At 43.0% G+C, this 14,709-nt stretch overlaps 1 protein-coding gene and 1 long non-coding RNA gene across 2 annotated transcripts in view; one reads left to right on the top strand and one right to left on the bottom strand.

Annotated features, from left to right (window-relative positions):
- Positions 1-14,709, bottom strand: part of sdk2b (sidekick cell adhesion molecule 2b) — a 178,570-nt gene that overhangs the window by 109,004 nt on the left and 54,857 nt on the right. The gene's annotated exons all lie outside the window — the stretch shown is intronic.
- On the top strand, positions 4,746-7,416 carry LOC109513293 (uncharacterized). The gene is made up of 3 exons (XR_002167717.1): positions 4,746-5,060; positions 5,815-5,966; positions 6,584-7,416. It is a non-coding gene; the product is annotated as an uncharacterized LOC109513293 (long non-coding RNA).

Raw genomic sequence — 14,709 nt, 5'->3', positions numbered from 1 at the left:
GTTGGGGGGGTGGGGGTGGGGGGGGGGGCTGATCGTGGGATGGCCTGGCCCACATCCTCCGCTGGGGTGGAGAAGAAACGAGGAACTTTGGAGAAAGCAATGAAACATCGAACCCAATTAGAGCAGTTGCATCCACAAACTGTATTCCAACGTGTCACCGTTCGTGGAAAAACTATTTTCATTTTTCGGGAGGGTGTCTTTTTTTTTTTGTTTTTTTGGGTGTTTCTTTCATTTTAAAATGTGTCAATCTGACCCAACAACCTAACCGGAGGCATAAGAAGGCTATGGGTCGACATATACCCAGCGTAAACATAGCACAGTAGATATGATGGTAAAAGTTGCATGTTTTGAAGAAAGAAATAACTTTTTTTTTTTGTTTTTTTGGGTGTTTCTTTCATTTTAAAATGTGTCAATCTGACCCAACAACCTAACCGGAGGCATAAGAAGGCTATGGGTCGACATATACCCAGCGTAAACATAGCACAGTAGATATGATGGTAAAAGTTGCATGTTTTGAAGAAAGAAATAAAAAAGAATGGTTTAGTCATAAATTTGAGGACAAAAAGTACACTAAAATGTATATAATGGCACATTTTCGAGAAAAAAAAAAAGTAGCGCAAACAATATTCATTCTTAACCACATGACCAACCGTTCGTTCCATTGCAAATAAGTACAAGATACCATTTTGGACAAAGCAGCTCCCTGATGAGAAAAGCACTAATATGGGGCCTGGGGAAAGTGATAGAGGGTGACCCGCCCCACATTCAGACTTTGAAGAAAAAAAAAAACAGGCAGTCTGTAAAAAGCAACGAAACGGCAAATCCCAGGAGAGCCGTCCATCAGCATACGATATTCCCAAGCGTAACGGCGGGATTCAGAAGGAAACGCTTTCTGCCTGACTGACAAAAGATCGCTCCAAAAAGCTGCTGGAAAATTAGAAGACTTAAATCAGAACATTTGGACAGGACGACTGAAGAGACGTCGTCATCCCTTACGCTCGCTAAAAAACACGAGCGCAGACGAAATCGACATTCCTCTCAGATGGGAATATCCATTCCCATTCTGTCACTCTCTGGGGAAACGGGCGAACGTCTGCCTGAATCCGAGCGCTTTTCCCCGCCGCGGGAACTCGAGGGAAGTAGGGAGATGATCGTTGACGAACGGCTGGGACGAAAATGCCAACGTTTGAATCCCAGCGGGAATCCTGGCAGATGAAAGAGCGCGAACAATGGAAGCGTAAAAGCCAAATAAAGCCCGACTGTCAAACACGCTTGAAATATTAGAGGCCGATTGCCGGCGATTGTCGGAACGACTGGAAGCTGTTAGACAGGAAACTTCAAAAGGAGATCATCTGAGAACCGCGACAAAGGAAACGCTTTGACTTTGCATCGCAATCGACGACGACCACAATGGATCCCTTTTGAGCGTTTGATGGGTTCTCATGCGCAAGTGGACGCAAACGCAAATAGTGCAGTTATTCGACATGCAAAGGTATCTTCCGATTTGTCGATATTATTTTGGGACCTCGCCTCATTTGCTGAAAAACTCAATTTTTGTTTGTGTTTGTGCTCAGGCCAGCGTACTAAAACATATATGCGTTGAAATTCAATGAACGGAAAGGGCATTAATCAGCTCCCTGCAACCCCTCCATGTTTTTTTAATAAGCAAAATAGCACTCTATATTAACTTCATAAAACTCAGTACCAATATAAATACAAATGAAGTGAATAATTCTAGCGCGATGATTAATTCATTGCGACCTCTTGTGTCCGTGACACGGAAACTTTCACAAAAACTAAAACCGGAGTCTTTTTTTTTTTTTTTCCCCAACAGGATAAAGAAACTATGCCTGGAAGTACCAAAAACGCAACACAATTAATTCCTCGCTTGAAATGCTTCTGGTGATTACATCCCCCGTGAACATTTTTTTTTTTTTTTAAACCAGTGAAGAAATGCTTCGCTATGCTAGCTGCCATCATAGCTTATGGAGGAAACATATTTAGGTGCCGTTCTGCATGCTTAGAGCTAATGTGTGAGACTGATAGGAATGGGTTTCGTCTCGTCGCAGTTTGTAGTGGAACTGATTGGTTCCCTTGACCTTGACTGCAAAAGATCAGAGGAGCATACTGCATGGCACCGGCTAGTAATATATTTGTCTTTACACACGGTGATGCAACATATGGCTCATTGTGCGAGGTTATTTTGAGCCCCCCCCAATTCCCTACAACTGCAAAGCTGCTTGATCTTTAGTAAACCGGTAAATGTGCCTTTTTTTAAAACATTTCTTTGTTTTGTTCTCCAAGTGCATGCACATCCTGCACATCCTGCTTTGGAAGATTTTATTTTAAGATCGGCGGCTTGAATGAAGGTTGTTTTGGTACTCCCAGCTGCAAAGAACTAAACAAGTGTATGTTTGTGAAATTTTTTGCATAGTTGTGGCAGCAACAACGGAACTACCCATGTTAGTGCAAATGACCGTGTATCCCCCTTCCGAATCTCTTACTCCGTGACCGCCGCTGTCGTTCATTTTATCGCTGGCACTGTCTTATCGATGACCTTCCCTTGCTATCCGCTCTCGAAGCTGTACACAAGAGTCCCTCGGTCTCTCCGCTGACATTCCAATCACGGGACGCTGGCAAGTAATTAATGATGCAATGATCGGGGACTTTGCATTGATTTCCAATTTACATGTGACCGGCGAACTCTTTGCAGACCAGGTCATGCAACAGTCAGTTCCCCAAGCACACTAAGAAAACCGATTTTGCCACATTTTTGCATCAGCTGAGTGGACATAGTGCTGCTCCTTCAGTTGTGTGTATTTTGGCCACCTGGGGGCAGTATCATATAGAGAAACAGACATGTATGGATTAGTCATTCGCACATGTCAGTATTGTAGTTTCTGTCTACATGTGTTGCACCACTATTTCTGTCCATGGCGTTTTTTTCACTATGCATTAAGCTTGTGGACTTTAAGGCAAGTTATGTGGTTGTTTTAAATTCCCCAAAGTGTAATTGGCTTTGGTTCATTTTTAGTTTGACAGTAAACTTAATGTTGAAAATATTTGCCCGAACAAAGAGAAGATTTTTGGACAGCTTCTCAAGTTTAGGATTCTCACGCCACACGTTGGCACCGTGAACCCCTGCTGGGATATTATTCTGCTTTCAGGAGCGGCGTGACCACGTTTCTGCATGGCTGCATTGTGCAGGTGTAAAGCGGGACCTGATGGATTTACGCCAGTCCCTCAGAAGATGCGCCAGCAGCGTGGACCTCTGGGACGTGACACGCTTTTGGGATAATCTGGTTACACAACAGCACCCATTGTTCACTTCTTTAAGTGTGAGCCTTTTTTTGGGGGGTGTGACATCATAGTAAACCGCCCAGTGTTCAACCGGATTACAATTGTTTATTTTTCCCTGGCGGGATTAAACGTGCGCATGAGTCAAAGGCAAAAATGAATTTTAATGAAATAGGCAGACGGATACACGGCGGATAAACAGATTGATAAAGTGGCATACGCACATACACATTCACACACAAGCACACAAACAGCCAGTCCAGCAGTCTGTAATTAATTGGATGAAAAAGCAAGCGGCATATTGATTTTCCAATGACATGGACTCAAGAGTTTCAAGATCACATCACGGGCGGGCACCTCTATGTGTGTGTGTGTGTGTGCGTGCGCATTCCTTCCTGTAATGTATGCATGTTATCTGGGACAAGCATCCTTCATGGCCATGTTTGGGCTTATTGAAAGCAAGCTCACTACAGTCATGTACAAAAAGTCCGCCGTATCCATATAAAGAGCCGTCCCTCCTCAGACACACACACACACACACACGCACAAGGTTCAGGATGCCATCCGGTCTCTTGTTCAAGCGCATTGTTCCTCTACGGTGACCCAGAATCTCGCCGTTGAGGTATTTGAACTCTCTCAGGGGCGAGCGATTACGACAGTGGACAGCTAATGACATGGTGTGATGGCTAAAAATGTCACTCAGGACAAAATATAGTCAATAGACATTTCTAAGACTTTATCATGCTCCAAAATGGACTTTAAAGGGCATGGAAAACACCAAGAGTTGCGTTTAGTTTGGACACAATGCAAGGATAGATGTGTAGGCTACAGACCAAAGATGTATAGGCTACAATTGATCACAGCTACTCAGGAACAAGCCATTTGACAATAATATTGAGCCAAAGACATGATTATCTATCTGCATTGATGCGCTGTGACTCATTCGAGGTCAACTACTTTTACTTGATTTTAGTTTCCAAAGCAAATGATTCCAAGCAAGACCTATGAAATACCTTCGGCAATCAGCACCATGTTATTTCGCCAAGTCCAAAGTTAATATACATAATAGGCTGCTCTGGAAAATTCCCAATACAATTGTTTTCACGGTAAATTTTTTTTAAACTGATACAGAAAACATTGCCTGAGAGTGTCTGCCTTTACAGCAGCTCCTATATTTTGTTCTTCTACTTCTTCCTTTCTTAACTTTGAAACGACAGATAAACATAATGGATGCAATTACAAAAAAAATTACTCAGGTCCAAAAAAATAAAAAGCCTTGAGCCACATGCTGCTTCACCAGTCTTTTATCACACGCAGCAGCGTTTTGTGTTGCTCTTACAGTCACTCCCAAAGGCAGAGTTGGTTTATTTTCATTTGAGTTTATAAATATGCATTATCTGCAGCAACAGCTATGCTAAGCGTCCAGCTGTTCACAGTTAATTCCCGTTAGCGTCTTAAATAACAAGTTATGCGGAGTGGGTGGCGGACCTTTGTGAAAAGGTGCGCTTGGATGAGTTTGGTGTAAAAAGAGCAAGCCTTTCAGAGGATCAAAAGTCGAGACGGTGGAAAATCAGTGGCAAAGGCTCGAACCGCACCGCAATCCCTCCACTTCCTGTTTGTCGGAATGCGTCGATTTACTTTTGTCTATGCTGAGAGACATTCTTGCGGTCAACAGTCACAGACTCAAATAGCCTCTGACGCAGTGTCTGCTCAACACATGGCCTCCTCCATCGCCTCGTCTGTCAACGACCGCCGTGCAAACAGTACGTATACATTTGCTATTTTAAGCGGTGGGGATAGGTGTGTTTTTTTTTTTGGGGTGGGGGGGCTGAATGTGTAAACGTGGGTCGGCTTAGCTCCTCTTCGAAATCCTTTCATGTGTCTGCTAGCGTTACGCCGCATCCATCTTGAAACCATTTTGCGCAGAAATGTGCCCCCCAACCCCCACCCCGTCATCTGGATGCCGTTAGCAGCAGACGCCTCCGCGGTGAGCTTTGTGTCGCACCGCAAAATTCACGTGACCGTTCTCCCGCGATCGCTTTAGCCATGACGATGACCTCGCCTTCGTCATGTTTCAGGAGCTTTTGAATGACAGAGGCAATCAGGCCAGAAAAAAAAAAAAAAAATCGCAGGATTTGTAATCATTTCTTCTTATTTTTTTTTTAATCTAACATTTAGTTCAACAGCACCGACATTCTTTGAGGAACAAAATCGGGGCGGTTGCAAACATGTTGCCCATGAAGGGACAAAACAACAAGTGATAGACAAGTACGACAAATTCCAGTGCAATTGGGTGTATGGACTGACTTAATTTCTTTACCGGGTCGCAAGTACGTGAGTTTTACGAGGTCGTGTTTGCTACTGTGACTTGTTTCAGTCACATCACTAAGGGGTTAAATAATGTATTCATTTTGTTGTGTACCTCCTCCTATCGCCCTTCCTGTGTGAGCCTATTTCATGGGAAGTGACAATGTTTCTCTCTCTCCAAGGACTTTCTATATTTTTTTCTTGGGCCAGGTGCAACACCTCCTCCCATCAGGAGCAGCCTGGGAATTACCGATAACGTAGTGATAATTCTGAGGCACAAGCGAGGCCTTGACGTCACAAGCAAGTGATGAGAGAAAGCGATGACACAGATTAAGAAATAAAAAGGAAGGAGAGCAGTGGAGGTGAGGAGGGCGCTCTCAGCGGAGGTGGTGACATTTGTACATATTCAACAACAGCACACCAAAAAAACCCCCAAAAAAACACACACCTGTTTCCAGTGTCAATATAGCTCAACTTCAGTGGTGTTCAAACTGGGGATCCCAAGGCCCACAGTGGTCCACGACCTTTAACTTGGAGGTCCGCAAAATAATTTTAATGAACCGCATTGTATGGTATCTGTTTTAAAAAGTGCTCACCGACTGTACATATGAAGTTTAAGTTGTGTTGTTGGTGTCAACTGTGCATGACAGCTGGCTAGGATGGAGAAATATTCAATCTATTTGAATCGCATTTGCTCGAGTTGCTTTCGATTAAACAGAATGAATGATTTGGGTGAAATTAACAAGAGGAAGAAAAAGAAGAATGATTCCCATGGGAATTAGGGATGCACCATGCACATGGTACTTAAATTTTTAGGGGTATGAATTTGGCCAAGGAAAAGTTACCCCTCTAAGTGGTCCTTTGACTCAAAAATTTGTGAAATCCTGGGTTGGAGAAGATGTCGCTGCCAGAAAAAAATTATATCAATAACAGGACAAGGGACCTTTTTTTTTGGTAATGTCCTCACTATTTTCCACAGGCATTTCTTCGTCTGCTGTTCGAGGTTCTGGGAAGTAGACCGGACCCCTTCCTGCAAGTCCCACTTGAGCAGGGGGCCATCCATCAGCCCAGACACATTGAGCTATGTCAGCACGTCAGGATAAGGAGCTGGGAAGACGGGATGGATGGCAGCAAGCTATGTCGAGAGGTCACACGGGGTCCTGGTGGCAGGACGGGAGGAGATGGGGGTGGGGGGGGGTGACGTAATGCGTATGTGACCGGTGGAAAAAAAGATTGCGCTGGGACAAGTTTCCCCACTCCAAAAACCAGGAAGAACGTTGGGCATCTCATGGGGGCGAAACATGGTTTTCAGCATTTCGAGGATATTTTTTTCAGGAAAGCAAGACTAATGAAGCCAATTAGAGCACAACTACCCGTCTCGTCAGGCCAACGCTGACCTGATTGGAAGCCATTACGGACGTGCCTCTCTCTCTCTCTCTCTCTCTCTCTCTCTCTCTGCAATAACGCCACCTTGGATAAGTTGCCTCATCCTATTATCACATGGCATTATGAGTGTAAATCAATCACAGGCAGGAAGTGATCCGGGCGGGTACAGGTACACAGGAAATTAGAAAGAAGGTGGTGACAAGAAGGAAAATAATAAATAAAATCAACAGGAAATTGGACATTCAGGAAGTAGGTGACAGTGCTGTGCGGAAGAAAAGAAATTCAGCCCCAAAGTTTCACTTGGCAACTTGAAGTTTGGAAGGCATGTCATTGATGAGGACACCCTGAGGTCCGAAAAGCCAAAATACCACAGAAAGTCAGACATGTTGGTTTGAAGTGGCCATCATGTCAAAAATATTTTCATTTGAAGACAAGGACCAATGTTCACAAATACAACTAAAAGAAAGGTTAGCCAACTAGTTCAATTGTCATCCAAAAAAAAAAATCATACAAGTAAATGCAGCTAAAACTTCCAAACACAAGCTGTCAATGAAACGATGGCTTTTTATCTGACATTTTTCCCCCACAAAAATCCGATTTCCGCTTGCATCATGTTTTTCCTCTCTGCTAATATAAAAGTCAACAATGTTAATGACATGATTCAAAGCAACGTAGAACTAATACTCCCTCCACCAACCTCACAGCACCCTTTTTAATTCCCAAACCACCTTGTAAAAGACCAACCGCAAGGGTCGGTTTTCATTTCTATGCCACGAGCCCACCTCTCAGCCCTCTTTTGTCTCCGGTTCGTGATTAGCCTTTATCGACTTGATTAAAAGACGAGAGAAGCTGGATTCATAATTAACAATCTTCTAGCTTGTCTTGTAGGTGTTAGCTGACAGTAATTTTCTTTCTTTTTTTTCCCCCCCCTCTTCAAAAATAGTCTTGGGCCGCACACTCTCGGGAGCACACTGCTTTTAATTAGACTCCAATTAAAGAGGCGCTTTCATGCAATTTCTTTTAGTTACTGGGCGGCCGGGAATGTGAAAGCACAATTGGCAGTGAAATCCTTTTTTTTTTTTTCCCCCCCATGAATGGATGTCCAGGAGCAGTTTTTTTTTTTTTTTTCCCCCATGAATGGATGTCCAGGAGCCGAGGTAATAATTAGTCTTTATGGCAAGATTTTTATCGAATGGTAAGCGATACATTTACATCATCATTTATAAGCTAGCACGGGCTAAAAATCGACAAGTCCACGCACCTACATAGTCGTTGAGCACGTGCGTGACTTCTTTCATCGAGAAATGACACGACTTTGGATTTATGATCTCGTTAAACGCAACCGTTGGAGAACAAGCTTGCTTGTCACCAAAATAATTTACACTCGTTAAACTTCCATCACAATCGCTAACATGTCCTTCGCACTCTCGGCTGTCTCAAGTCTTTGATGACGCCGTTGAGCGAGGAGGCTACTTTGTATCAGGCAAGGCAGACTTTATTTAGGAGCATCTTTCGGTTTGCTTCTCCCTCCAAACAAGCTATGAAGACAAACCCACCGCTCTGTCTCTGCCTGGGGGACAGCAGCGCGCAGCCGAGGAGACCCGTCTGTTAGTGTACGCGTCATCTTTTTCACCCGATACCGGATGCGATGAAAATCACGTGAGCGGCCCTGATCGGGACATCCCGAATTATCTGATCCCACTGGCACGCTTAGTGTCAATTTAGAGTGGGCTTCCAGTGTCACATTTCATTTTCACTCCACCACCTTGGTAACATGAAATGCATGAAGTGGCTTTTACACCAGAGAAACCAAAGGTGTAATTTTGAGTGTGCGCGGTATTAAAGAGTGAACGGTGGGATTAGAAGGGGGGGTGTAACGGCTCCCCTGAAGCCAGCCAACAAATAGACGTGTATAATTAGCATAAAGGGGCCTTGTGAGCAGGGAAGAAAAGCACACATTATGCATTTTCTCACAGACGGGAGCGACTGGCTCACTTTCACACGATAAGAGAGACACGCCAGTTCGAGGGATGCGGAGCGTAATTATTGGTGGAAGAGGGAGGTGGGAAAAAAAAAAGCCTGTTGATGTAAAGCCTGAAAGCTTGTGCGAAAAAAAAAAGTGAAGACACAGCGTTTTTCCTTTCATGGACAGATGATGACAAGAATGTTTCATTAAGTCCTCCTTAAGACTCACTCAGAGGGAGCAATCAGGCTCGCTCATTATGCAACGCACGCCGCATGACTGCAACTTTGGGATCTTTTTTTTTTCTGATTCTTGCTTTCTATGTTGTCATAAACGGACGGGGGGAACCGTCTGTTTATGATCATAAATAATTGGCAAGGACTGATGGTATGTCCATAATTATATGACACGTCTATGTTGCTATGTAAAATATAGAACAAGGCTCGGTTGCTTTTTTTTTCTGGGCTAAAGCGAGTCTTGCTACCCTGCCAACATCATCACAGAACATTGGAAGTCAATAGAAAATGCGAAATAAATGCCTTTTCCCCTGTCTATAAGGCCTTTGGAAATTATGGTGATGGCAGGCCGGTTTCAGGTGCAACATATCACATAGTCGTGCAAAATTCACCAGAAATCACCCTTGATTCCCACCAGAGGGGAAACGGCTAAGTCAAAAAAAATGTGGGGAAATAAAGTTCATTTGACAAGGACAATAAGAAGAATCTTTCCATGTCGTTTGGAACTTTTTCCTCTCAAAAAATAAACAAGCGAGCGGCAAACTGCAAGGCGGAAAGGATCACACCTAGGATAGGCTGTGATATTTGCGGTCCGCTCTTAAGGGGGTTCCGAATGGTGGGTGGAAAAATAGAGCAAAAGGTCAAGACGCTTTAAAAGAAATCCCACCACCTTTTCTCCCGTCTCACCTGACAGACGGAACGAAGGCCTGTGGGGAAGGAACTAAAAATATGTCTGGGACAAGAGGAAAAAAAAAAGAGAATTGCCTTGGGCGATTTCTGAAAGAAAAACGAGAAAAGACGAAAAAAAAAAAGTTGACGACAACGGACAATATGCCATGCGCGTTCAACGTCATAAAAACTTAAAGAGGGTGCATTAAATAATGCACGACTATATGAGGAGACATCAGCCTGCACATCTATAACGTTGTCAGCCGTGTATTAATGATTCCCTTTTGTGGAATTCTACAGACGCACGGCTCCTGCGCCAGCTTACCGCTCGTCACTTATTACTCGGAAAGAAAGAAAAAAAAAAAGATGAAATAGATGTCAAATATTCATAAGCGCGGGGAGCAGAAACCACGGGTGTCAGTCATATTGTTGCGGCAAACATTTTCTATATTACTGTAATAAACTCCAGGAAACATCGAGAGTTGTCCTTCTCGTTTATAACTTGCAAGGAAGAGAAGCGAGTGCACTGAGAAGACAGTTTGGTTTTTTTTTTTTTTTTCAATAAATTTGCAAACATCTAAAACTAAATTTCACTTTTCACATGGACGCGTATGGGGGGTGTGGTGTGTAGAATTTGGAGGGGAAAAAAATAAATCTCGGAATAAAGCTGTAACTTAAAATGAGGGCAAAAACATTTGAGCTGACACGTGATAACAAACAGTCAGTTGTTTACAGTTGCTCAGGCACCGAGTACAGAAATAAACCCAAACACCAAGTCTGAGACAAAAGGCATGCCTGTCTGATGACATTTAAATTGGGAGAAAGGCAGTGTGGAAGGTGGCTTGTGGAGATACGATCTCAGGAGTCTGGATATTCACTTGACTACAACCCCGAGTTCTGCATCAGTGCCTTGAACATAAGAGAGAAGTGTGGTCAAAAGCCAGTTTCGACAGACTGGGTGAAAAGGGGCGAAATATTATCAATTCAAAGCCTGCTTGTTCCACATACATTGAATACATATCTCACTAATGTGATGTGTTTTTTTCCACAATAAAGTCCTGACTTTTGATATATGCATAATAAATGTTCTCAAAAATTACATTAGTCGAGTTACTCCAAAACCTGAAAAGGTAAGCAATCGCCAGTTTCATAAAATGACTCAAAATATATTGTTTTATGCATTTAGCCTGATATAAAACGTCTTATATTGTGATCGAAGATTTTATCCATCTCGCCCAGTTTTACATGCCAGTAGCATTTTCCAGTCTTTTGCGAAATGCCACTTTAAGGGCACGGCAGACTCAGCCAATCAATTTGCGTAGACTATACCCCGCGAGTCCCTTTTTGTACCGTTAAAGGGACAAGTTTTGACAGCGCCATGGATGGCTAGGTCCAATTTGTCACTGCGGTCGAGGAAGATTCAGGTAATTTTCTAAGGAGAGTTCAGACTTCACTTGACGCTCACTCCCTGGAGCTACTGCCGAGTGAAGGAAGCTCTTTGATTTATTTATAAAATTTTTGGGCGTGTATCAATGAGAAAACCTCAAAATAATTAAGTTGGGGTAAACTTCATCTTAATATTTGATCAAATGAATGCTGAACATTGAGCCAGCTAGCTTGATTAGCGCGTGTTAGCATTATGCGCGCGCCTGATCTATTATCAATCACGGCGTACAATTTGCAGAATATATTTTTGCACGCTCGCATGAATATTTGATTCCATACGTTCAATCAATTAACTTGTTCAGGTTTGGACGTCTAAAAATGGACGAAAGACAGAAAGGGGGAGAAGAAAATGAGGTTCCACTTCGCCGTTCAGCCCGATCTTTCTCCTGCTCTTAGAATGGTGAGTCACACTCCTCGCTGCCGCCGGGCGCGGCGTAATTGAAGCCCGGTGAAAGATAATGTAATTTGGAATAGATCATAAATAATGAATATGCCGAGCTAACAAAGTATATGGGAAAAAATATGATCTGCTGTTTTAACCGCGCGCTAGCTAAAGTGATGGAGTGCATCTCTCTGTCTGCAGTTCATATTGCTGTCTCGGCAGTGGCAAAGTGGAATTAATTAACAGGGGCATGATGTCAAGAAAACCCCAGTTTGTATTCACTTCAATGGAAATGTGAAACGTTTTTTGTTTTTTAAATTTTTTTCCCTGAGGAGGTATTTCACCAAAAGCGGGCAGATGTCACAACTCCAAAAAAAAAAAACAAGTCCCAAAGGTATTATCCAGTTTGTCAGTCTCATATGTCTAAATCACTGCACAAAAAAAAAGACAGCTCTGAGATTCCTGGATAACAATGCACTTTCCAGTCTAAATGAGCCGCCGCATTCTCACAGCCTGCCACTGCGTTTCCTCCTCTTAATCCCGGCAAGGGGGTTGCAGGGGGATTAGCCAAGGCAGCAATGATATCTGCGTTATGATATTAATACTTATTGGCCGTCATTCAGCACCTTTACTATCTCATTGCCCTCGTAATCTGTCAGTGGCCAAATTGACCCTGAAATGGCAAGTCATCAAATTTCACCACCATGCTCAGCCCACACACAAAGGCGGAAATCCAACTCACTTCCAATTTAGACGTTTAAAATCTAAAACTTGTACGTGCTTCAAATTTGGCAGCAATTGGACAAAATATCGAGGCTAAATTTGACTTGAAAGGACCCCTGGCGAAAGCCTATTTTAATCCAAATTGACAGATTTACTGCATTATTTCATATATGGAATACAGATTTCTTTTTTAGGTTGCTACTGACGAAAAGGCATGTCTACTAAACTTCGTATTCCTAAAACTGGCTTTTGGAGCTGAATTTGAAAAAGATTTCAGAAAGCAGTACAGTTTTTAAATGTAGCTGTCATGCTCTGCTCATATCCATCACCTCTCTGTCTGATATATGTGATTCCAATTTGGTCTTAAAATCTCTGGAAAAAATATGCCTTTCTAAAAAAAGCTGGAAAAGAACCTAAAAGAGCGTTAAAACGGCAGGTGTCGTAAATCTCACTTTTTTTGTGGGTCTACCTGTGACAGATAGGCCTATGTCTAAAAAGTAATGGCCGTAAGGGCAACATTTCTCAAAAACGTTTTAGGAAGTGCTGTGGTGTAATCAAATATAGACAAAAACTCCGAAAATTTGCAATCTAGTTGTGGCTGTCGACCTAGTATACATGATTCAGGTGTAATAACAATCAAAACCGAAATGAGAAGTTGGTCGACCCAAACTCTAAAATGGCCACTTCAAAACAAAATGGCAGACTTTTTTATGCATCGACTTATCATGGAGATGGCTAATAAATTCCTGCATGAACTGGCTCTCGGGGACTGAGTTTAAAAAAAACAACCACACATTCTCAGGTGATGTGTACGTTTAACCCAGGATGAACAAAATAAAATATGTGATGAGTTTTCGTTTGACCTCAGAAGAGTAGGAAGTAATTTCAAGAGTGCCTTCACACTGCATGCGCCGGCCGTGAAAACAAAGACAAAAAAACAAGAATGCGCATGTATTCTTAGCAACTGGTCATTTGGTTCATTTTTGGAGGAGGCGGCGTCTTTAGCGCACCACTAAAAATCACTTTGGGGAAGAAAGGGTTCAGCCACAGGATTTATTGGAATTCAGTGGAGCAAATCACACATTTATAATTCGACTGAACTTCATGCGGTTTATTGTAGGAATGCACAGCATGGTGTTGACGCTGTTGTCCATCAAAATGTTTCTCATAATTTGACCGGCAAAAAAAGTCTCAAAAGGCCATGCCCAAAACAATGCTGGCAGGCTGTCATTTTGCGTTGAAGTGGTCATTCTTAGGGTCCATTTAGTTATTGCACAAGGTCTTTTGATTGTTTTGAAACTTCAGCCCCCACAGTCAGTGCCACGTAGCTACTGTGCACGAAATTTGGGAGGCATATCTATCACAAGTAAACTCCTAAGAAGAGTCAGTTTCTCATACCTGTGTGAAATTTGGTTGAAACGATCAGAAAAACACCCCCCAAAAAACAAGCCACGCCCAAAACAACTTAAGGCTCCTATTTAGCTTTGAAGTTAGTTCGTTTTCTTATTCTTATTCTTATTACAGTACATTTATTTGCATGCCACCCCCCGCACTGGGCCCCTTAACCCTTCTGCTACACTTACACTGACGCATCTCATGTTAAGTGTCGTTCTCGGTGTTCTACACAACTAATTACACGCCAACAGCAGCGGCGGCGGTGAGTTCTGGTAAACAACAGCTGTATGGCCATTAATATTCATGCGGGTATTAAACGAAGGCCAAAGCTAAAGTAGGGAAGACAACTGCCCCTTTCATACGGGCTTTTCTGGCAATTTGACCCATTGGCGCCCAAATAGTAGGCCTGGTAATAATTGTCCTCTACTTTTCAGACGGGACGTTGTCGTGTCCACAGTGAGCATTGTGTGAAATGGGCTCGTATTGTTCGCCTTGGCAGACGTAACCACGGGTTGCATCGAGGATGCGCGCGGTCATTAGCAATAACAAAAAAGCCGGGGAGGAAGTTAATCGAAGCGCTAATTGGCGGCGGATGGTCCGCTTTCCTCGATACGCCAGCCCCGCTTTTCTTGAGGTCGCGCAGAAGGCAACAATGCTCAAAGCTAACTGTCTCAATCAGAAGAACGCTTTGAAGAGTTGCAGAAACAACCGCGGGACGCCCAAAACAACTTAAGGCTCCTATTTAGCTTTGAAGTTAGTTCGTTTTCTTATTCTTATTCTTATTACAGTACATTTATTTGCATGCCACCCCCCGCACTGGGCCCCTTAACCCTTCTGCTACACTTACACTGACGCATCTCATGTTAAGTGTCGTTCTCGGTGTTCTACACAACTAATTACACGCC

Source organism: Hippocampus comes, unplaced genomic scaffold, assembly GCF_001891065.2.
Source record: "Hippocampus comes isolate QL1 unplaced genomic scaffold, H_comes_QL1_v1.1 scaffold58, whole genome shotgun sequence".
NCBI classification, from domain to species: domain Eukaryota; kingdom Metazoa; phylum Chordata; class Actinopteri; order Syngnathiformes; family Syngnathidae; genus Hippocampus; species Hippocampus comes.
Note: the sequence above shows the minus strand (reverse complement) of the source record. Positions and strands in the feature narration are given on the sequence as shown.